The sequence below is a fragment of the Sarcophilus harrisii genome, chromosome 2, assembly GCF_902635505.1.
Source record: "Sarcophilus harrisii chromosome 2, mSarHar1.11, whole genome shotgun sequence".
NCBI classification, from domain to species: domain Eukaryota; kingdom Metazoa; phylum Chordata; class Mammalia; order Dasyuromorphia; family Dasyuridae; genus Sarcophilus; species Sarcophilus harrisii.
In genome coordinates, this window is record NC_045427.1 from 583,275,742 (window position 1) to 583,298,885 (window position 23,144).

A 23,144-nucleotide genomic window follows, 5' to 3' on the forward strand; every position below is an offset into this window, starting at 1 on the left:
GGAAAGAGAGGAGGGGAGAGAAAGAAGAGGAAAGAGAGACAGAGAGACAGAGAGAAACAGAGAGCGACAGAGAGACAAAGAAACAGAAAGATGGAGAAACAGACAAGTGAGGCAGACAGAAAGAGACAGAGACAGAGACAAAGAGAAAGAAACAGAGACAGAAACAGAGAGAAAGAGGGAGGAATGGAGGGAGGGAAAGACAGAGAGAATTAAAAAGAAGAAAAATAAGTGCTTTTTATATTATTATTCACCAAACTCATTTTCTCTTTTTTTTTTTTTCCCTTTTCCTTCCCTCTTCCTATCTTCTCCTTCTCTATGGATTTAGGTAGTATTAAAGGAAAGATAAAAAACATTTATTAAATAGGTCCCTTTTCACTCTATAAGGGTGTCATAGAGGAGAGGAGAGACAGAAATGATGAAACACTCTCTTCTGTCTTTTACCCATTTCATCCATTTCTCACCACCACTACATTACATATAAGTGATTCAACATGCAGTTTAGAAAGTGTGAACATGGGACAAATCACATAAGATCATAGGATGATAATTATGGGTTAGAAGGAACCTTTGAGATTTTCCATGTCAACCACATCATTTTAAACAAAGGGAAATTAAGGTCCAAGAGAGATGCTTGCAGGACATACTGTGAGTCCCAGAGGCACAGGTCATCTCACCCCAATCTCATTCTCTTTCCCATACATTGTGATGTCTGCCATCCATCCCTCATTTGTAAGATAAGTATCTTAAAAAGTTTACACCTATCATTGCATCTTATCCCCCAACAAACTGCTATTTAATTGAGAGTGACAAAGTACATAACTGGGCTTAAAGACATTGAGCTGAACTCTCAACATCTTTCACAGAATGCCAGAATTTGAAGGAACATTTTATCAACTAGTCAACTGCCACAAAGTGAAGTCTGAAACAAAGAATATCCTGAAGAAATGGCCATTCATCTTCTACTGGATGCCCTTCAGTGATGAGAAATTCCCTCCTTCCCAAGGTAAAGCCATTAAATGTTTCTAAATCTTCATTCTTATTATTTTTTTTCCTTATTAAAATAGAATTCTACTTTTCTTTACATGACACTGCTCTATTAGGCCTAAGCAAAATTAATCTAATCCTCCTTCCATGTATCAACCCTTCAGATCACGAAATTTAGAGTGAACAATATAGATAGTATTTTATATATACATATATATATATATACATATTATATATATAAAACTATTTAAAGTTTGCAAAGTACTTACACATGCTAACTCATTTCATCCTCAAAACTTTCCTGTGAGGTGGGGATTTTTGTTATCCCCAATTTATACTTGTTTCCTCAAATGAGGAAATGGGAGTGGAAATGGTATCTTGATATCACCCCCACTCCAATTTCAGAGATAAGAAATTAAACTTCAGTTCAATAACCATTAAGCACTTTCTATGAGAAAGTCAATCAATCCTCCCTGCTAGAACTTCAAGGAATTTGTTTGTCAGGGCAACAATGCGATTGAGAGGCAGCTCAGGCAGGCTCATTAGTCCTCCAGTATGTCATCACCTCCAACCTCATTGCAATATATTGAGTGCTGGCCTTGATTCCTAATCTATTACAATGAAGAAAGGTGGGAGGGTTAGTAATGGACTTGATGTTGTGAAATAATTTGAAGTCTCTCTAGTGTGGTAGCAAAAAAATCTAAAATTACAAATATTGGAAGGTGGTTAATTTTTTTCTTCTGTTACAGCCAGTTATAAATTAGGTGCTAGAAGGCACAGGGATTGTATGTCTTGTTTTTTGTTATTATTTTGCTTTAATTTCTTGCAACCAACCATTAGTATGATGCAGAGCAAAGTAAATAGAACCTGGAGGACATCATACACAAGGACCACGGAAAGATCAGAATGATTAATCAGCTATTGCTTTAGAGAAATAATGTCACAAAAGCAGTCTGCTGGTGTGTAATCCTCCTTTGATGGTAGAAGTAGATCAAAATTTAATTGGGAAATATTTAACAAAATAAATAAAAATACAATAAAATATAAGTATATTGTGTGTAGTTTTCTGATTCAATATGCACTTGCCAGGCTCCTTGTTCAGTGGCCCCATATATGTGTGTGGGTATATCCACACATGTATACTTATGTGTGTATGTGTGTGCATGCACATATGTACATTTGTATATAGTTGTCATTTTTCAGTTGTGTCCAATTCTTTATGACCCCATTTTAAAAAAAACTTAATTCATTTTATAGATGAAGAAGCTGATACATAGTTCAGTGACTTGTCCACGGTCAGACAGCTAGTAAGTATCTGAGTTCAGATTTGAACTACTAAGGAAAATGAATTTTCCTGACTTCAGGCCCAGGGCTCTATGTACTGTGCCATCTAGCTGCTATTTGTGTATATATGTATAAAAGCATCAATATTTATTTTTTAATGCAATTATTAGCCTACATTAGAAACATCACAATGCTGTGAAAAGGGTCCCCAGAAGACCTGATCCATAATCCTTCTCAGCTTCCTCCTGCCCACAAGACTTTAGACAAGCCTTTGGGCCAGAGTTTCTGCATTATAAAATTATAGGTCATATTTCTTCATTGCTAAGGTTACTTTCAGCTTTTAATCCTTTAATACTATTGGACTAAATATAATACTAAAACAATCTTTACATGAACATGTTTTTCTTCCATATCCATAATAAAGGACAAAATGAAACATTTAACAAGAGATTTAGTAGACTGTAGTATCCTCATCCTCACTTGTAAAATGTGGTATTCTGGGGAGTGTTGGATTTGGAATCAGGAATCAGGAATTTGGATTTGTTACCCAATTCATATATTTTCTGTGCTTAAAAAAAGGATATCTTGTAAATAGGATTCAAAAGTATTTCAGCTCATACACAATTCTGTAGGACAGGATTATAGTTCAGAAGCTAAAGTAAGGCTGTTATCAGTTGGGGGTTGTGAATATTAGTTTGAGTTGAAGATGGAAAAAGAAAAAAAATGTTTAGATATGCAGCAATTCTTATGTAAGAATTGAAGAAGAGATTTCAAGACCTGAGAATATGTTGCCAAGGATACTTTTTATTATTCTTGGTTAAAAGATGGATAAATAATGATTTCTCTAGAGTTGTATAAATTCCATCCTGCTTGTAGTAGAAAAGTGAGTTAGATGGTCTCTCAATCCTGGGATTCTCTGCAGATTTAGGATTTCCTGAGCACAAGGATCTTCTTAGGTCAGTCCTAATTCTCCTGAAGCATCCCTTACTTTCACCAGTTTCCACATTGCCTCCCTAACTATATGCCCCTCTCAGATATTCCTTTTTTATTGCATGATGATTTTTTTCATTTATCCTTGTATTTGTGTTTCCACAAAAGAAAACCAATGTGAAGTGGAACCACAAATGGTTTTCAAAATCAGCAATAATTTTTAAATGGCTGAGATGATCTATTACTAGTTATAATAAATAGTCTGAAAGTAAGTAAAGCATGTTCAAAGAACAGAGAGACCAATTTGGACAGAACAGAGACAGATCAAGTTAGTAGGAGCCAGATTATAAAAAGTTTTAAATATCAAGTTAAGAAGCTTGTTTTCATAGCTAATTATAATTAAAATTTTTGGATGTTACTTGATACTCACAACAACCCTATTAGGTATCATTGCTCTCCTTTTTACAAATGAGGAAGCCATCTGAAAGAGGGTAAGTGACTTAGCTAGAATATTATGGCTAGTGAGTGTTTGAGGTTGGACTCATTCTTGTCCTGACAATGGGAGCAATTAAAAAATCCACTTCCAAAGGCAGAATTACTATGAACTTAAATCTGCCCCCATCAGACTATAAGCTTAAATGTGCTGTGACCTTAGTGCTTACCTTTTGATTTCTCCTAGCTCCAATTTTAAAGCTCTTTCCCCATACTATCCTTTGTCTGTTCTTTTAAGAAGATTAATCTGGCAGCTGTGTGTAGGATGGATTGGAAGATGAGATCATTTAGGAGTCTTTTAAAGTACTTCAGAGCAGAGGTAGAGGTGGAAAGAGCATTGAATTGGGAGTTAGATTGCCTGAGCACTCATCCCAACTCTGACACTTATTTAACTTGTATTTTCTGAATCAAACCTCTTCTTCTTTCTGTGCCTCAGTATCCTCATTTGCAAAATGAGGTAGTTGAACAAGGTTATCATTAACTAGGGTTCTAATTCTATGACTCTGGTATTCTATGATTAAAAGTGTTTGAATATTCACACTGAAAGTGAATTTTAAATTATTAGGCACGTCTAATTTTTAAACAATAAAACCATTTTAGACATAAAATTATTTACATGTAATTTCATATTTTATATAAAAATTTAAAATATATAAAATATATGTACATGCATACATACATATGTGTTTGCATGTATGCTTAATCTACATTTTCCAATTTCAAGCTAAAATGTGTCGAAATCAAGCAGGATGGAACAGTTAAAATGTTAGAGATGTTAAAAATGTCATTCTGAGTCGTGTTTCAACAGTCTGGCAACAAATGCCAGAGAAGTTGAAAGTAGCAAGTTGTTGGATTTTAAAAGGAGTCATCTCATGTATGTGATGGTGCAAGCTCTGTATTTAATAATCGTCTTGCTACTCCCTCTACTCCTAAAGGAAAAGCAAGTCATTTGATTGATTTATGAATAAATAGAATAAAGCCTTTGATTAATGATGGGGTGACTTGTAGATTGATTGGTTAAGTGTTACATTTTATTTTTAGATTGGGTCTATGATTTCATTAGTTAGAGAATACCCTCTGAGGAAAATCCTTCTACCATTGCAAATGGGCACCAGCCTATAGTTTATAATCTTAGAGTGTTGCCTAGAACACTGAGACTTTAAGCAATTTGTGCAAGATTACACACCAGTTCATGACAGATGTAAGAGTTGAAGCTACTATTTCTTAACCTGGGGCCATATCATGACATCCCTTATGAAACATTGACTTTTCTGACACCTAAGTGCCTTATTAAATAGTTCCCATTGCCAGAGGCAAGAACTCTAGGGTCAATATCATATCTGGTATGTATTTGCTAATTTGAACTGGAGGGAAGGAGGGAGGGAGAGAGAGAAAAGAGAGAAAGAGACACAGAAAGAGAGAGAGAATGGGAGAGAGGAAAGATGGGAAAAAAGGGGAAGGAAGAAAGAAAAGAAGGAGAGAGAGAGGGAGGAAGGAAGGAAGGAAGGAAGGAAGGAAGGAAGGAAGGAAGGAAGGAAGGAAGGAAGGAAGGAAGGAAGGAAAAAAGGAAAGAAGAAAGGAAGAAAGGAAAGAAGGAAGGAGGAAGGAAGGAAAAAGAAGAGGAGGGAGGAAGGAAGGGAGAAAGAGACAGATAGAGACAAAAACATGCAGAGAGAGGTGAGTGGAACCAAAAATAATTTCTACAGGAACATTTGTGAAGACAAATGGTTTTGAAATACTTAAAAACTCTCATCAGTACAATGACCAATCATGATTCAAGGGGATAATGATAATGATGATAATGCATACATGTATGCTATCTTCTGACAGATATGTGATGCACTCACGAAGCAAATTGAGAGATACATTTTTGGACATGGCCAATATGAGAACCTTTTTTTGCATTATGCATATAGTCAAAGCAAGGTTTTGTTTTTGTTTTCTTTTTCATCATGGAGAAGAAAGAGGTATAGAAAATAAATGCTTGCTAATCGAAGAAAAAAAAAACATTGAAGTCGTTCAGCAGATTAAATGTCAGAGTAGTGGGGAACTTCATAAAGCATAGAAAGCAGGATATATGGAAATAATTGGCAATGGAAAAGAGCCATCTGCTGGTGCTTATGTCTGCTGGGAGGGGAATGGGTAAGGCTACTCCCCTAGGATCTGTTGATAAGCAGACACACTTTGAATATTTGCTTTTTACCCCCAGTGCCTTGCACAAAGTAGGCGCTTAATGGTATCTGTTGAAAAAAGTTGAGGTATTTAATAGTATTTGTGACAAACTATACGAGTAATCTCCATTTCTACAAAGGCAGCTCTGAGGGCTGTCAGGACTTTCCAAGTATGGCATATACCTGCCCCTTGTGAAGTAACATTGTTAGAGTGCAGAAAGTTACAGGTTTGGTATTGTAGCCATTTCCAACATTTCAGGGGATTTTCCATTTAATACCAATATTTTCCAACAAGTGATGGAAACATATGACTAACAATTTTCTGGAATGAATAAAACCTCAGCATTTTAAATTCAAATATGACTCATTTATTTTTCAAAAGAAAAAAAGTGAAATGGTGTTTGATTGGTAAAATACTTATCCAACTAATAATCATCAATCATTTGAGACCAACTATAACTTTAATTCTCATCCCTGGGAAAATATAATTTATCTTTGTTAGTTGTTGTTGTTGTTTTAATAGGCAATAATCATATATGACTTTATATATTTTCCTTTGAATTCTTCTTTATTAAAAGGCCAGATTGTTAGCTAATGTGCTAACAATTTGTTTGTTTGTTTGTTTGGCTCAGCCTTCAATACATAGCATTCACTTTAAGACTTTAAGAAAAATGTCTCAACCTTTCACACATCATCTTTTTCCTGTGTTTTATAAACATGGAATCTAAATTGTCCTTGTGGAGTATAAAAGGTACATATGCACATCCATAAAGATACACACACACACACACACACACACACACCCCTTATATACATACACACAAGTGGAGAAAGACTCAGAAAGAGGAGAGCAAAGTAGAGGAAAGGAAAAATAGGAGAGGAGAGAAAAGTAAAGGAGAGGAAAAATAGGAGAGGAGAGGAGAGGAGAGGGGAATGGAGGGGAGAGGAAAGAAAGGAGGCCCATCCTTCTTGACATACTCTCATCCCTTGCTGTCCTTGCCACTGATCTATCTTAGTATTATTCCTTCCCTTCTGCCTATTTCTGTCCTATTTTCTGTTTCCAATGATCCTCTATTTCTACTATCCTATAAGCATAATCTTCCCCCAAGGATGATTTTTGGCTTTCTTGACTTTCATCTCTTTTTTCTTTATCCTCTCACCCTTAAAATTCTCACAGAATTGTCCTGTATCTAAACATGTAGAGATGGTAAGGTTTTAAGTGGGGGAAAAAAAGAATTTGGAATTTTAGGCACTTTGTTATTGATTTTCAGTTATTTCTGTCCTATTTGATTCTTTGTAACCCCTTTTGGAGTTTTCTTGGCAAAGATACTGTAGCGGTTAGCCATTTCCATCTCCAGCTCATTTTACAAATGAGAAAACTGAGGCAAACAGGTAAGTGACTTGCCCAGGGCCACACAATTAGCGTCTTGAGTTCACATTTGAACTCAAGTCCACCTGACTCCAGGTCCAGCACTCTATCTACTGCACTACTAAGCTGTCTTGTCTTGCCTGATAGAGGATCATAGATTTATATGTAAAAATGTCTGTACCTAGCAAAGTGATTTTTTAATACTCACATATTTAAAATGGGAAAAATTGAGTTCATTAAATAATAGCACAAAAAATACTCCACCTTATGAGAAATATCCTATTACATTCTTGGGATAAGGACTCTACTTGTGATTTCTCCCTCTAACATTATAAGTGAAACCTTCTCTGCAATCTATCTATAGTCTTAGAGCATTGCCAGAGTACCCAGAAGTAAAGGGCTTCTCTCATGGCTGTTCAATCAAATGTATCAGGGACAAGAAGAGGCAGGTCTTCTTGACTTCGAGCCCACCTCTCTATCCCCTCTGCCATGCTACTTTTCTAAGCCTTTGGGTTATGCTTAATAACTATTAATTATAAATTTTCCTAGTAAGTGAACATGACTCATTGTCACGGAGAAAGAGGTTGGTGTTATTTTTGCAACATAAAGAATATTATTGTCCATTTTCCAAGTTCTATTTTCAACTCCCAATTGTTGGCTGTGAATAGAAAACTGGTTAATTAACAACTAGAGAAAATAACTATTTATGCAGATAACAAATACTTTATACTTAAAGTAGTAAGAAAACAATTCAAAATGTTGATTTATGTGTATGTTTTATTTGAAACTAGGTCGGGGAGGGGAGTTACTTTGAATGGCACATTTTAGTTGTGAATTGTATAGTTACATATTTTGGAGGATTGACATGATTCCTTTCCTTGGCTCAGATGGGATCCAAAGCCTAGCAAAGTGAGAAGGTATTTATCCTTGGGCTCATACCAGAGTCTTAAAAAATACCAACTGTTTAAATTTTTGGTTTGGTTATATACCAAATCATTTCATTTCTGATGCTTATTCCCATCACATTTTACCTTCAGGAAAACCCTTAAAGAGAAAGAATATATTGAAGTTAAATCTTCTACTGAGTGCTAAGAAGCGTTTGAAGAATGGAGGACCCCTACAAGATGTCCAATTATCTTGATTAATCCCCAAGAGCTATTTCCTGATGAAAATAGAAGCTTTTGTGGATGCTCCAGTAAGAGTGATACAACATACTTCTTGGAGGTCAAGCTTAATCAACTCAACAAACATTTTTAAGTGCTTATTATGGGGTAAATAAAGGCAGCTAAGTGGCTCCGAAAATAGAGAACTGGTTCTGAAGTCAGGAATATCTGAATAACTGAACTCAAATTTGACCTCAGACATTCACTAACTGTGATTCTGGGCAAGTCACTTAATCTCTGTCTGCCTTAATCTTCTGGAGAAGGAAATGGCAAACCATGTTAGTATCTTTGCCAAAAAAAAAAAAAAAAAAAAAGTCCTACAGATGTGTAATTCAAGGGGTCACAAAGAATAAATAAATACCAACTACTTATATTCCTCCAGGATCAGGGCTCCTTATGCCACCAAAAATTTCTATTGCCCTTGCACCTTCCTTCTTCCCCTGAACAAAGCTGTTCTAGGAGCCAAGCACCTGAGACAAAAACAGTTGAGAAGTGATGAAGGCTGGAAGGTAATGATCCAGAGAATAATGTGATATCAATTATAGTCAGTCAGATCAGGAGAAGAGGTAAATGCAACCCTTGTCTCCTGTGACACATCACTATCTACCAGGGTTTCCCATTGTTACATGGGTTGAGCCGATTTTCTCCTAAAAGGAGACAAAGTTGCTGGGAAACCCAATTGACCCAGGTAGCCAAGCCATCTGTGGAGTAAAGGCTCTAGATTGTCCTCCTGAACCACAACCTGTTCTGTTGAGCTCTTCAAACATTTATATTCATAAATTAAGTTTCCCTTTATTCTTATTGAACATCCTTTATCTATTAGGGTTAAAAAAATCTCTTTTTGTTAACTGATGAATGATCTATGAAAACGTCATTTTGTTCCCCTGCTGAACTTGAAATAATAGAGTAGTGTGTGTGTGTGTGTGTGTGTGTGTGTGTGTGTGTGTGTAAGAGAGGAAGAAAAGCTTCAAAAGTAGAGCAACATGAGGGCAGGCGTTGCATTGAATAATATCTGAAGCCACCAAAAGATCTCAAGATAAGGATCAGAATAGAGATTAACATATGGTGCCTCCCCTGAATAATGGAACTCCAAGGTAAAAATCTTGCCTCCTACATTCATCCACCCACTCCCAGTTACTGGAAGCTGGATATCCCATTTCTCTCTATAACTTAATACTCTACTTAGCCTACTCACAACATACTTTCTACCTTATAAGGAATTTTCATTCTAAGGAAATCTGACCCAAATTATGCATATAGCAGACAAAATCAGTAGTGAACTGGGAATTAGTAATGTGGTATGTATGCATTTGCAGCTCCGACATGCATGATTTCCAGGCAAGTCATTTTTCTGTTTCTTATCTTTAAATTAATAGGGTTGCACACATAAAAAATGTTTATAACCCTTCTCTTTGTGGTGACAAAGGAATGAAAATTGATAGAATGCCCATCATTCCATTGGGGAAGGGCTGAACAAATTGTGACTTATGAATGTAATAGAACACTATGGTGCTATAAGAAGTGATAAGCAGATAGATTTCAGGAAAACCTGGAAAGACATACATGAACTGATGCTGAGTAAACTGAGCAGAAGCAGGAGAACATTGTATCCAGCAACAAGAACATTATGTGACTGATCAACTTAGATGTACTTGCTCTTCTCAACAATACAGTGATCTAAGACAATTCCAAAAGACTCACGAGGAAAAGTGCTATCCACATCCTGAGAAAGAATGATGGAGTTTGAATGCAAATCAAAGTACACTATTTTCACTTTTTTGTTGTTATTTTTCTTTCTCATGATTTTTCCTTTTTATCCTGATTCTTCTTTCATAATATGACTAATGTAAGAATATGTTTAATATGATTTTACATGTATAATCTATATCAGATTTATTGCTGTCTTGGGGATGGGGAAGAACAGGAAGAAAGGAAAAATGGAAATCAAAATATTATAAAAGTAAATGTTGAAAACTAACAAATAAATTTTTAAAAATAAATTAATAGAATTGCACTAGATTTAACTGTGGCTCAAGAAACTGATTTGGGTTAACACAACATGAGGAATGGGGTTTGACTAGATTCATGGTTTCTTAACTTTTTTTGGTATCAAATAATTTTTTTCACAGTCTGGTGAAGCCCATGACCCTTCTCAGAATAATGTGCTTAAATGCATAAAATATATTGGATTATAAAGGAAAGTAATTATATTGAAATACAGCTATCAATATATTATAAAAAGTTCACTGATCTCAAATTAATCTTGTTTTTCTATGTCTAAATAATATCTATGGTAACTTCCAAACCCTAGGATGCTAAAAGTAAGTATTTAATAAATGTTGAACAAATGAATGGAGTAGAGGATGATATTGCAGTAAGCAATATGTTAAAAGACAAAGGTCATATTAGCTCTATAGGATATTGCCCTACATAGGAAACCTGAATGGCAATGAGAAGTAATTTTCTGAGTCACTTACATTTTTGATTTATCTTACAACTACTTTTTAGAGCCCTATTAACTAATAAATCAATCAACAAGTATTTATTAAGTACCTAGTTATATAGTAGGGTAGTTAAGACACTATGCTGGCTACTAGAGATGTAAAAACTAAATAAAATCATCTTAAAAGAGCTTTTATGAAAGCAAGTCTCTCCCTCCCTTCACCCCTCTCTTCTTTCCTCCCTCCCTCTCCCCTTGCTTCTGCCTCTGCCTCTCTCCTTCTCCTTATCCTCCTCTTCTCTCTCCCTCACCCTTCTCTTCTCTATTTCTCGTCTCTGTTTCTCTGTCTATGTCTGTGTCTCTGTGCCTGTCTTTCTGTCTGTCTCTCTAGGTCTTTCTCTGACTCTCCACATATGTTTACAAAACAAATACAAGGTAATTTGGAGGTTAGGCATTACTAGCTGGGAATTCCAAGAAAGGCTTCATCTGAGAAGTAATATATGAGCTGAGCTTCGAAAGAAACTCAGGGATTCTAAGCAGTGGAAGGGAGTATGAAATACATTCCAGGTATGGGGAGGGGAACAGCCTTTAAAACCACACAGAGATGGGAAATGAACATCATGTTTCATAAACAACATGAGGCTCATTTTCTCTGCTCTATAGAATGTGTGAAATATGTCTGAAGAAATAGATTGGTTCCAGTTAGGAAGGGCTTTAGATTTGGTTAAAAAAAAAACAAAAACTCCTGCATGTGCCTTGCACAGATATGATGTATTCAAATTCCTCTTATAGAAGCTGAGGCTGAAATTCTACGAGGGATAAAATTGTCATTTGAACCAAGTTAATTCTGTTCTCAGTAAGCATTCATGAAACTGTTACTCTGTACCTACTACAAAGTTATGTTTAAAAAGGGAAAAGAACCCACATGTGCAAAAATGTTTGTAGCAGCCCTTTTTGTAGTGGTAAGAAACTGGAACTGAATGGATGCCCATCAGTTGGAGAATGGCTGAATAAGTTATGGTATATGAATGATAGGGAATATTATTGTTCTGTAAGAAATAATGAAAAGACTGATTTCAGAAAAGCCTGGAAAGACTTATATGAACTGATACTAAGTGAAGGGAATAGAACCAAGAGAACACTGTACACAATAACAGCAAGATTATGTGATGATCAACTGTGATGGACATGGCTCTTTTCAACAATGAGGTGATTCAAGGAATTTCCAATAGATGTGATAGAAAGAACCATTCACATCTAGAGAGAGAACTATGGAGACTGAATGTGGATCACAGATGGCATTTTCACTTTTTTTGGTTGTTGTTTACTTGGTGTTTTTTTTTCTTTCTCGTTTTTCCCCTTTTGATCTGATTTTTCTTGCGCAGCATGATAAATGTAGAAATATGTTTAAATAACACATGTTTAACATATAATGGATTACTTGCTATCTAGGGGAGGAGGGAAGGGAAGGGAGGGAGAAAAATTTGGAACACAAGGTTTTGCAAGGGTGAATGTTGAAACCTATCTTTGCATGTATTTTGAAAAAATAAAAAGATGTTATTTTCTTAGAGAGAGAATAAATGCAATAAATGCAGATTAAAAATTATGTTAAATAATCTGGCTGCTAGAGAACACAATGGGAACATTGGAGTCAGGGAAATCTGAGCCCAAATCCAGTTTCTGATACTTATTAGCTTTGGGACTCTACGTAAATCATTTGACCTCAGACTGCCTATTGTTTCAACAATAACCCAATCACTGTACTACATGGAGAAAAGTACTCAGACAAAAATGAAGAGCCCTTTGCCTTTTTAATTCTTTAAATTCTTTCAGGTTTATACAAGTGAAATCTTGATTAGGAATCCAATGAAGCTGCTGAATTTCACATAAATATATGCAAAAAGATGGGATGGAAACTGGAGACAGAAGTCTCTATCTCATGAGGCTGTAAAAATTTGCAATTGACCTGTATGGAATAATAAGGAATAAGGAGGCTCAATAATCAGTCCTATCCAAAGGAGCTTGACATTTTCAGGTGATGATCTTGGTTAAGTGTTTCCTTTTTGTTTTGTTTTAAAGTTCTAATTCAATAATAAGAAAAGGAATTGCAATATGTAAATAAAATAATTAATTTCTACAAAGACAAAAATGCAGGTCAACAGATCAACTCTTCTCTAGGTAACTGAGTTCCAAAAGGTCTCTGATTGTTTTCTCACAATGCTGATGAAAAACTGTGCCTTTCTGGAAGGTCTGCAAAATGTTAATGTGGCATTTTATCAGGAGAGTGATGTTGGGATTAAATCATGCAAAGATTTCCCAATCATTAGCTTTCACTCTCATCTCTTAAAACTTGATGAAAATACAAATATATTCAGAACACACCTGTGGATAAAAAGCTCTTCCTCTATAAGTGATTCATATTTAAAATGGATTTCCACACACACATAAGCTAGTTACAAAATGACTGAGAACCTACTCTGATTATCACACTCATAACCATGGCCAATGTCGATTTCTTGATAAAGAGAACATCCTCTCCTGGGACCCTAGTCTCTTCCTGCCAAAAAAATCCAGTCCTACAAGGCCATTGGCTTTTGTTCCCACACACAGCTGACTTGTTCTCTTCAGCTACTCCAAGAGAGATGATCTTGGCAGCATTTAAATGAGACCTACAAATTTACAAAGTAAGGACTTCTGCACCACTCTCACATAGCCCATTTAATGGACTCATTAAGACTAAAATGATCTGTTTATGGACAATAAAAAACAAGATCATCCAAAGTCAGGGAGTCTCTAGCATTCTGTGACTGTGCTGATTGTAGCAAGCATTCCTGAAAAGCATTGTCCTCCTCCCCTCCCAAAAAAATATTTGAGTAACAACAGCCCCAGGGACATTTGCTGACTGATTATATACATTTTCCCACCAGGCCTCAATTAGCCAATTTCACTGACTGTTTGATAATATATGCAATATTCTGAATCCATAGTCTCCTACTTCTGCAAAGAGGGAGGGAAGACACATTAATTCTTTAATATTTTAAAATTTAATTTTTAATTAATCTCTTTTATTCCCCCTTTCCACTGAAGAAAAAAACACTCTTTTTAACATATTGGCATAGCCAAGCAAAACAAATTCTCACATAAATCAATCTGTCCCCTGAGTCCATCATCTTTATATCAGTCCTATTACTTAAGCATGCTTCATTATCAATACTCTTCAATAACAATTTGTCACTAGGGTTCATCAAGTTCTTAAGTCTATCAAAATGATTTGTCTTTCAGATGTTGTTTTCTTATAAATCATTCTCTTTGTTCTACCAACTTAACTCTACATCAGTTTGTACAAATCTTCCTAAGTTTCTCTGAAACCATCTCCTTCATCATTTTCTACACCATAATTAGATTCTATTTCCTTCATATAGAATAATTTGTTCTGCTTTTCTCAATTGACAGGTATCCTATTAGTTTCCAATTCTTTGATACCTCTAAAAAAAACTGCTATAGGTATGTTTTGTATATATCTCCTCTTCCTTTGATCTCTTTAGGATACAGCACATTAACTCTTCTAAAACAACTATGGTAGCTTTTGCCTGATAGTTCTATCCATGGGCTCCTGATCAATCCAGAAGGGACCTTAGAGACTGAACCCACCCCACCCTACTCCCCATACCCATCATACACATGAAAAAACTGAGGCACATGATGGTTGAGTAGGTCACATGGCTGTGAGATTTTAATTCAGGCCTTCCAGACTCCAAGTCCAATCCACTAGTCTATGTTGCTTCTCCGTAATAATTCATTTCTCAAAAAGCTAAGCAGAGCTACACTAGTAAGTGAAATAAATCCAACATAAGTCTTTCCACACAAACCAGGCTTCTTTTGAAATAGTCCCCATTCTCCTCCTAAAATAATCCCCGAATCAAGTAGTATTTGTGAAAAATGTACTGATACCATGCCCTTGGAGAAGACTGCTTCTTAATAACAGCACCATCAGCCTCAGCCTTGGACAGACCTAAATCTCTAACTCAAGTTTGCTGGCCAAACTTATTGCAAATGCATCATAAGAGAAACACAATCTGTTCTCTTTGTTCAGAGACAAATTCTCTGGCATTCTCCCTGAGCACATCTGTACTCAGATGGTGAAGTCTTTCAATAGTTGCCACACGGGCTCTCCCTCCTCCTCCCAGCATGCAGTATGTGTGTCTGAGCAGATGAAATGAACATTTATCCCCACATGGATCATAGTTGATTATAGTTGTTGAGCAGATTGCAAATTCCCTGAAAGGTCCTATTTACTATTCTTGACCAAGTCCCTTGTGTCCTTATTCATGACCAGCTGTGTGGGATCATAACTAAAAAGTTCCCAGGATGAGAATATATCTTTTCTTTCTCTAGTTCTATATTGCCATATCATATATTCTACAGAGCTTCCAAAAGGGCTCCAGATTTGGAGGAAGCTAGGGGATGCTAATGTGGTTTTAGAATTTTGCCAAATGTTGGATTCAGAGTTAGGAGATTCAGATTTGGGTATTATTTCTGTGTGATCAATCATAACCCATGTGACCTTAGTGATTCATTTTACTTATCCTGAGCCTCAGTTTTCTTAACCATAAAATAAATGTGTTGGATTAGATCATAAAACCTCTATGACAGGTTTGGTGAAGTCTATGGGGTCCTTCTCAAAATAATGTTTGTAAGTGCATCAAGGAAAATACAAAGGACTACAAAAGAAACAAATTATATTGAAACAAAAATGTAATTTTTCCCATCCAACTCCAGGGACCCATAGGAATTTATCTACAGAGTCTGAGGGATTAATTTTCCTGGGTTGAGAGCCATTGGATTAAATTATCTCCTTTCTAACTTTAAATCCTATAATATCAAGTCAAAGCCACAAATATTTCTATATTACTTAGGTGCCAAGCACTGGTCTAAGCACTGGGATACAAAGAAAAGGAAAAAAAAATCACGTCTCTTAAAGAACTCACAGTCTAATGGGGAAGTCACATAAACAATTACTTACAAATAATATGCAGTACAAACTAAATTAAAGATAATCTCAAAAGGCAGGCACTCAGATTAAAGAGGACTGGGAAAGGCTTCTTACAGAAGGTAGGACTTAAGCTGAGAATTATCACTACCTTCATTAAGTTTGATTATCTATAAAGTTAAGAATTTCTTTCCATACCATATTCATAGTCAGATCTCAGGGATTCCCAGAAGCCTTAGGAAATTAGATTTTCCTGGATATTCAATATTTCCAGATACTATGTTGTTGTTGTCATTGTTGGTCCTTTGTTCTCTAAGAGGATCATGATATCAAGGAAGTGATGCCGTGACATGCAAGTAAATTGAATTTAAATGAAGGTTCACTGTCCAGTCACCATCCTCACTTTCTGCTCCAAAGTCATCTGGATCCTGTGGCAAGATATAGATCAGTATACCTGGAGATGGCCCTGGTTACAGGACCCCCTGAGCCTTTTTTGACTTAAGTCTTTAACAGGTCCCAGTTTGAGGCAATGCCCATTTAGTGATTAAGGTTAAGTAAGAAGTAAGGCAAAAAAAGACCTCTTTTACTTATTAAAAAAATCCAATATAGGAGGAGAAGACTCTCAGGATTTCTGGCCAAAACATAAATAATTGATATTTATATTCACTCTGAGTCAGTCCTAGTCCAAACAATGACCAAGTGAGGCTGGGCCTGAGAACTGTGGTCGGTCAGTCAATGAGAGCCACATTGAGAGCCATGATTTAGGTTTAACCACTTACCAAGGTTTATAATCAGCACCTTGATACCTTGCTTCCTAAAAGTCGCTATGGTAATGTGCCATTATCATGGCGAATGTACCCAATCTGGTAAGGAGCAGAGTAATGAACACTGCTATTAAAAAAAAAAATTAAAGGTACTCTTGGAAACACCTTGGCATCATGGGGAATCCCAAAAACATTTTAACAATATTAATGAGAACCTACCATATGCTAAATACTATATTTGACTTTTAGAGATGATACAAAGATAGATGAATGAACAAAAAAGCATTTAAGTACTCACCAAGTACAAAAAATGGCACAAAACTTTGGAGATATCAATAGAAAAATATGACAATTCCTGTTGTCATGGAATTCACATTCTAATGAAGAAGAATATGTGTAAGTTTTTAAATGAAAGTCAGATGGAGAAATTCCATGGTTTTTAAGGTATGATAGCAAAGCATATGGTGATGCCTTTCCTGTACTGTCATTTTCATTGAAAAAATAATATCACTTCTCCTATTGAACCAGTGTCAAAAACTTTGGTGGCAATAACTTTATTTTCTGGGTCTTTAGTAGTTATGGAAAATTCCACAGAAATAATTGCCAGATGGCATTTCAACAAGGTTGTTTCCTGAGATGATGGAGGGACTGGAAGCAGGACCAGTGATCTTGCTGTTAATAAGTCTTTTAGATTTATAGGCAATCTCCATCCAGGTCACAAAGGAGATGGCTGTCAAGGTGATTTTACTTGATTGGCACGAGTTGCTCCCTGTCTCTTCCTTAGGATGTCTTACAACTTCAGCTCAGATTCTGTGCCTGCCCTTTAAGTGATAGGTGTTGGGGGTTGCTGGCTCCTTTTCCATAGGAATTTCTTCTTTGGATGATTGTTTTAGAGGACATAACAAAGACTCCCCATTGGGATCAGGATTCATAGAGAAATTGTATTTCCTGCCCATTAGAGTTTATAATCCTGTTAGTAGAGGACTCAAACATTTAAAAAAAAGAAAAAGACCAGGCTTAAACTCAAAATTAAAGAAGAAATTTATAAAAGGGAAGGAACAGAACTGGACTATGGTCCCTCATAGCTCTAACAATCTATGCTCCTAAAAATTTACTCTTGTTTTCTGAAGGTTATCTCAGCCTTTGCCAACATCTCCCAGGCAAGATAATTCTATTTATAGGCACTGCTGATAATTCAGTATCAAAGATATCTATGATAGCAGCAGCAGTCCTGTCCTCATTGAGAAATCATATCATAGAGCCATATATATTAGAGCTACAAAGGACCATAGAGACCATCTGTTTAGCTATTCTATTTTTACAGAAATCTGGCAGGGGGAAAAAGAAATTATTTCCTCCTAGATCACACAAGTTCAGATTCTGCCTTGAGAGAACCTGAACCAGAACTCAGTTTTCTATAGTCTCAGACCGATTCTCTTTTCACTTTTAAATTTTTTATTGTTCTTATGATTTCAAATATATAGGGAAGTCCCTATACCAAGACAGATCGGGACCTATTGTGAAATTTTTAGTCTCAGGGAGTTGCTTTTCCCACTATACTATCTTATTAAGTATGAACCATGTTGAATGGTTTTTTAGCAAAAATATTTCAGTGGGTGGTGATGGTAAACAACAAAAATTAGCCTTCAAATTAGAGTGATGGAGGAACTCCATCCTTCACATTCTGTCTTCTAGTTATAAGGCTCCATCCAGTTCACTGATTGATTTCTCATTTGGAAGGGTAATTGCAGAGACCAGAAGAAGATCAAAGGAAAGGCAGAAAATAAAATTTCCTGCTAAATCTTGAGAAAGTTTGAATGGTACTGTTCTGTTTGAAATTTCTTACTTTCTTCCCTCCATTTTTTAAAAAAAACTTACCCATACTTCAACTCCCACTTTTTCCATAAATTCTATCACTACAATCAAAGCCATGCTACTGTCCCTCTTTAATCAACTCATGCAGAATTTTGTCTGATTTATTGTTGGTGTTATGCAGTCACTTCATTTGTATTTGGCTCTTCATTACCCCATTTGGGGGTTTTCTTGGCAAACGTACTGGAGTGTTTTGTCATTTCCTTCTCCACCCATTTTACCAAAGGGGAAACTGAGGTAAATAGGGTTAAATGACTTGCCTAGGGTCAAACAGCTAGTATCTGGCCAGAATTGAACTAACAAAGATGAGTCTTTCTGATTCCAAGTCTATTGTCCCACAACATGTTGTAAATTCAAACTGGTTGAGTTCTTGCAACTGTTATATTATTGGTGATGATTATCTTTATAGTTTTACTGTAAAGCTTCTTTACAGTTAAATTCACTCCAACTAGTTCAGATTTATGCAAGTAAAAAAATATTCTCATCATATACTATAACATATACAGAGGCAACTAGGTGGTACAATAAATAGAGCAACAGAACTGAAGTCAGGGAGACTCATCTTTCTAGCTATGTGATGCTGAGAAAATCACTTAAAACTTTTTGCCTCACTTTCCTCATCTGTAAAATGAACTAGAGAAGGAAATGGCAAAAAAAAAATAATCTCTTTGCCAAGAAAACCCCTAATGGCATCAGAAAGAGTCAAGCACAAGTGAATAATAATGTATACTATCAGAAGATAGAAGGTAAAAAATAACAATAAAAAGGACTAAACATAAAGTTAGAAAGATACACACATTTCTATAATACTTTATGATTATTTGCCTCACAGTGACCTATAAGGCGATCATATAAGCATTATCACCCCCATTTTGCAGAGGAAGAAATAAAGATTCATCAATTTCAAGAGATTTGGAGTCAGGAGGTCTGCATATAACAGTGATAGAACTAAAAGCAGGAAGGGACTGTTGATCATGTATGTCATCACTTACTTTGTAGATGGTGAAGCCTAGGAAAATTAAATGATGCACTAAGATCTCAGAGGAAGTAAGTAACTGAGTTGGGACAAGCCCAAGTCCTCTGACTATAAATCATAGGTTCAGAAGACTAGAACTAGAAAGACCCTCAAAAGTCAAGTCTAAATCCCTCATTTTTTAGAAATGCAATTGAGGCTTAAGAAGATGGAATTATCTCCTTAGAGTCACATATGTAGTAATTAGTACAGATGGGATTTGAACTCAGGTCCTCTCATTCTGAGACCAGTACTTTGTGGTACCAACAATGATTTTACCATGATGACATCCAAAGACTGGAGTTTATGCTCTGAGTCTGCTATTTCCTAATCATAAGCACATGAAAAGTACAGGGAAAAGTTAGAAAGTATGAAAATATTTTTAGACAGTTAAAATATGTGAGTAATTCATAACACCTTTACCAGATAAAATTAGGAAAGTATGTGTATTTTAAGATCTTTTAAAGCCACACCTAAAAAAGCACTCATGTATACTTTGAAACAAATCCCATAGACTTTCCAGGTCTCCATTTCCTCAGATAGAAATGGAAGCAGTGATATTTGGTACATAAGTGACAAGATTATCATGAAACTCAAATGAGATAAGGTTTGTAACACACTTTGTAGCTTTAAAAAGCTAGAAATGCCATCTATTATTATTAGATTCAATTATTGATAAGCAAGCATGGCAGAAACCTATTTTACATTCAAAGTGTAAGCTCTGTTTAAAAAAAAAAAACAAAAAACAGCACACAGCTAATCACAACATGTTCTTTAGAACAGACAGCCGGTGACTATGTCTAATGTTTGTGATACAATAATCACAGTCAAACCTTTTTCTGGCTCAGATGTTTCCAAACTACAAGCTGTTCTTTTCATTCTTTCCAAAGCAGTTGGTTCATGCATGATGTTCTCTGTGATTGGTACTACCCAGCATTCTCCCAGTGACATTTTTGGATCCATTAGAAATTGAAACATTCAATAATATATTTAATGACATTTATCTTAACTCTTCTGTGGCCTCATTTTCACTTCAAAGTACATTGGAGTATTTTTTTAGCTATGACTTTAAAAAATTCTAAAATACACATAAAGACTTTGCTAATTGCATCTAAAAAAGGTGTAATGAATGTCACATATTTTAAGTGTCTAATAAGTATTTTCACATTTTTTGTCTTTTCACTGTACCAAAGAACAATTCAAAAACCATTTAAAACCCAGGTGGGAGTCCATATTGTTCAAGGCATTATCTCTTGCTTGTCCACTTTAAGAACTTAAGAATATGATATTGTCTCAATCATAGTGGCCCCATGGAGTATTGGGCATCTTAGAGATATCTAGAGTCTCTTTCAGATTTAGGACTATTCTCATTTATATGTTCATTCATTTATGTGTTCAGTCATGTGTTTGTTCATTCATTCATTTATTCAAGAGCTATGTCCCATTAATCTTCTTATTCCTCATAGCATGCAGCACAGGCCTTTGAAATATTAAATGCTTTATAAGTATTTGAAATATGAATGGAGAGTAACTAGTTATAACTACTTCCTCTCCTGCCCTCTTAATGCAAGTAATCTTCATTGTTCATTACTCTGGTCTTTGCTCTTTTTAAAATCTTTGATCTCTCAAGTCTCAGGTCAACATTTTTAATTCTTTCTCTTTTTTTTAATTGAAGTTTTTATTTTCAAAACATATGCAAGGATAATTTTTCAACATTGATCCTTGAAAATTTTTTCCTCCCCTTCTCCCCCACCCCCTGCCCTGGATGGCATGTAATCCAATATATGTTAAACATGGTAAAAATATATATGTTAAATCCAAAATAGGCATACATATTTATATAATTATCTTTGTGCACAAGAAAAATCACATCACAAAGTAAAAAAGAAAATGAAAAAAAATTAAATTCAAGCAAATGACAACAAAAACAGTGTTTCACATTTTAAATTCTCAATGGAAACTTCCTGCTGCATATCCAACAGTCACCTTTAATATCCTATTGTCCTTCATACCTCAGCATATATTAAATGGAAATGTTGATACCTTTTTATCTCTCTTCCATCCCCACTTCCTCTGAAGCCTATAATAAAAACCAAAACCCACTGTTTCTTGACCTAATTGCCCTATTTCTTTTTGATGATACTAATAATTTCCCGATCCCCTGTGTTCAAAATTGCACTAATCTCTACTCTTCCCTCTCTCTTGACCCCATATTCAATCAGTAACCAGGTCCTACTAAGCCATCCTTCTTAAATTCTCCAGTCCTCTCCATGTTTTCCATTCCTAATGTCATCAAACTGATTCATATCAGACTCTCATTATCTTTCACTTAGACTATAACATTCATCTCCTATTCTGTCTTCCTGGTCCTTCCTCAAATCTATGCTGCACATGCTGACAAATCTTCTTAAATCATCACTTTAATCATAGCACTTCTCTGCTCAGAAATCTACAATGACTCCCATGGTAATGAAGACCCTTCATGGTGTAGAATGTGTTTGCTTTTCTAATCTTTGCTTTCACTACTGACTAGATGAAGTATCCATTCTATACTATAGTCTGTTCACTGTCCCACACAAAAATCAATGTATACAACCTATACCTCTTTGCTTTTAACTATCTTTTCTTTTTTGGTTTGGTTTCTAGACTAGAGACTAAAGACCAGAGACTAGACAGACAAACAAACTAGAGATGTCAGTTCCTACTGATCTTTTATTTTTTTTTCTAAATGATTCATGTGACCTTTTCTCTGATCCCATAATTACTCTTAAAGTGATTATTGTCTGTACTATACATCACATATGTCTTATATTCAACCAAAGTCAACAAACATTATATAGCCCATGACCTTCTCACTGTGGCCCCCCCTTGTAGATGCACCTAGATTTATGGTTTTGTTGGGATAGCCACCTTCTTAAATTTATAGCTCTGCATCCTCACTAATGTATTTCTCTAAACGAGAATGACTGATATGATGCAGGTTTCAAAGAAAGGAATTTAATGAGTCAAAATAGCAAGGCTATTATTTTATTAAGGAAAAATCTCTACATATATAAAAGGGTATAAACTCTTATAGATTACCACAATAGCAAAGGATGAAAAAACACCTCTCTCACCTCAATATCCAGTTCAATTTCCCCAAAACTTACTATGTCTTATAGTTTTTCCATTCTGTTTTTCAAACTGTTCTTTGCTATTTCTCCATAATAATCCTGCTGATATATTTCAGGGCTTTTGCCCTGAAATGCTGCCACCTTCTGGTGCTATCTTTGGCCACTACAAGATCTTTTGCCTCAAAGGCAAGATACATTATTTTTTTGTGATATGACCTATGCTTAAAGGTTATTTCAGCTCTTTTATTAAACAGGCCCAAAACCATAGCCAGAAACCACAAGAGCCCCCTCAGAGCTTTCTTTTTTTTCTTTTTTTCTTTCTTTCTTTCTTTCTTTCTTTCTTTCTTTCTTTTTTTTTTTTTTTAACTATCTTCTTTTGTGAATTCTTTTTGCTTTATATTTGGGGTAGGTTGAGAAAAATTCCTTTCAACTCCTATCCCCAAATCCATGCAAATTATCCCAGAATTCTTTTACTAGTACTGGAGAAGCATGGTAGAACAAATAATCTTTGCTCTATATTCAAGGGTATGCAAGTAAATTTCTAACAATCGTGGGGGGGG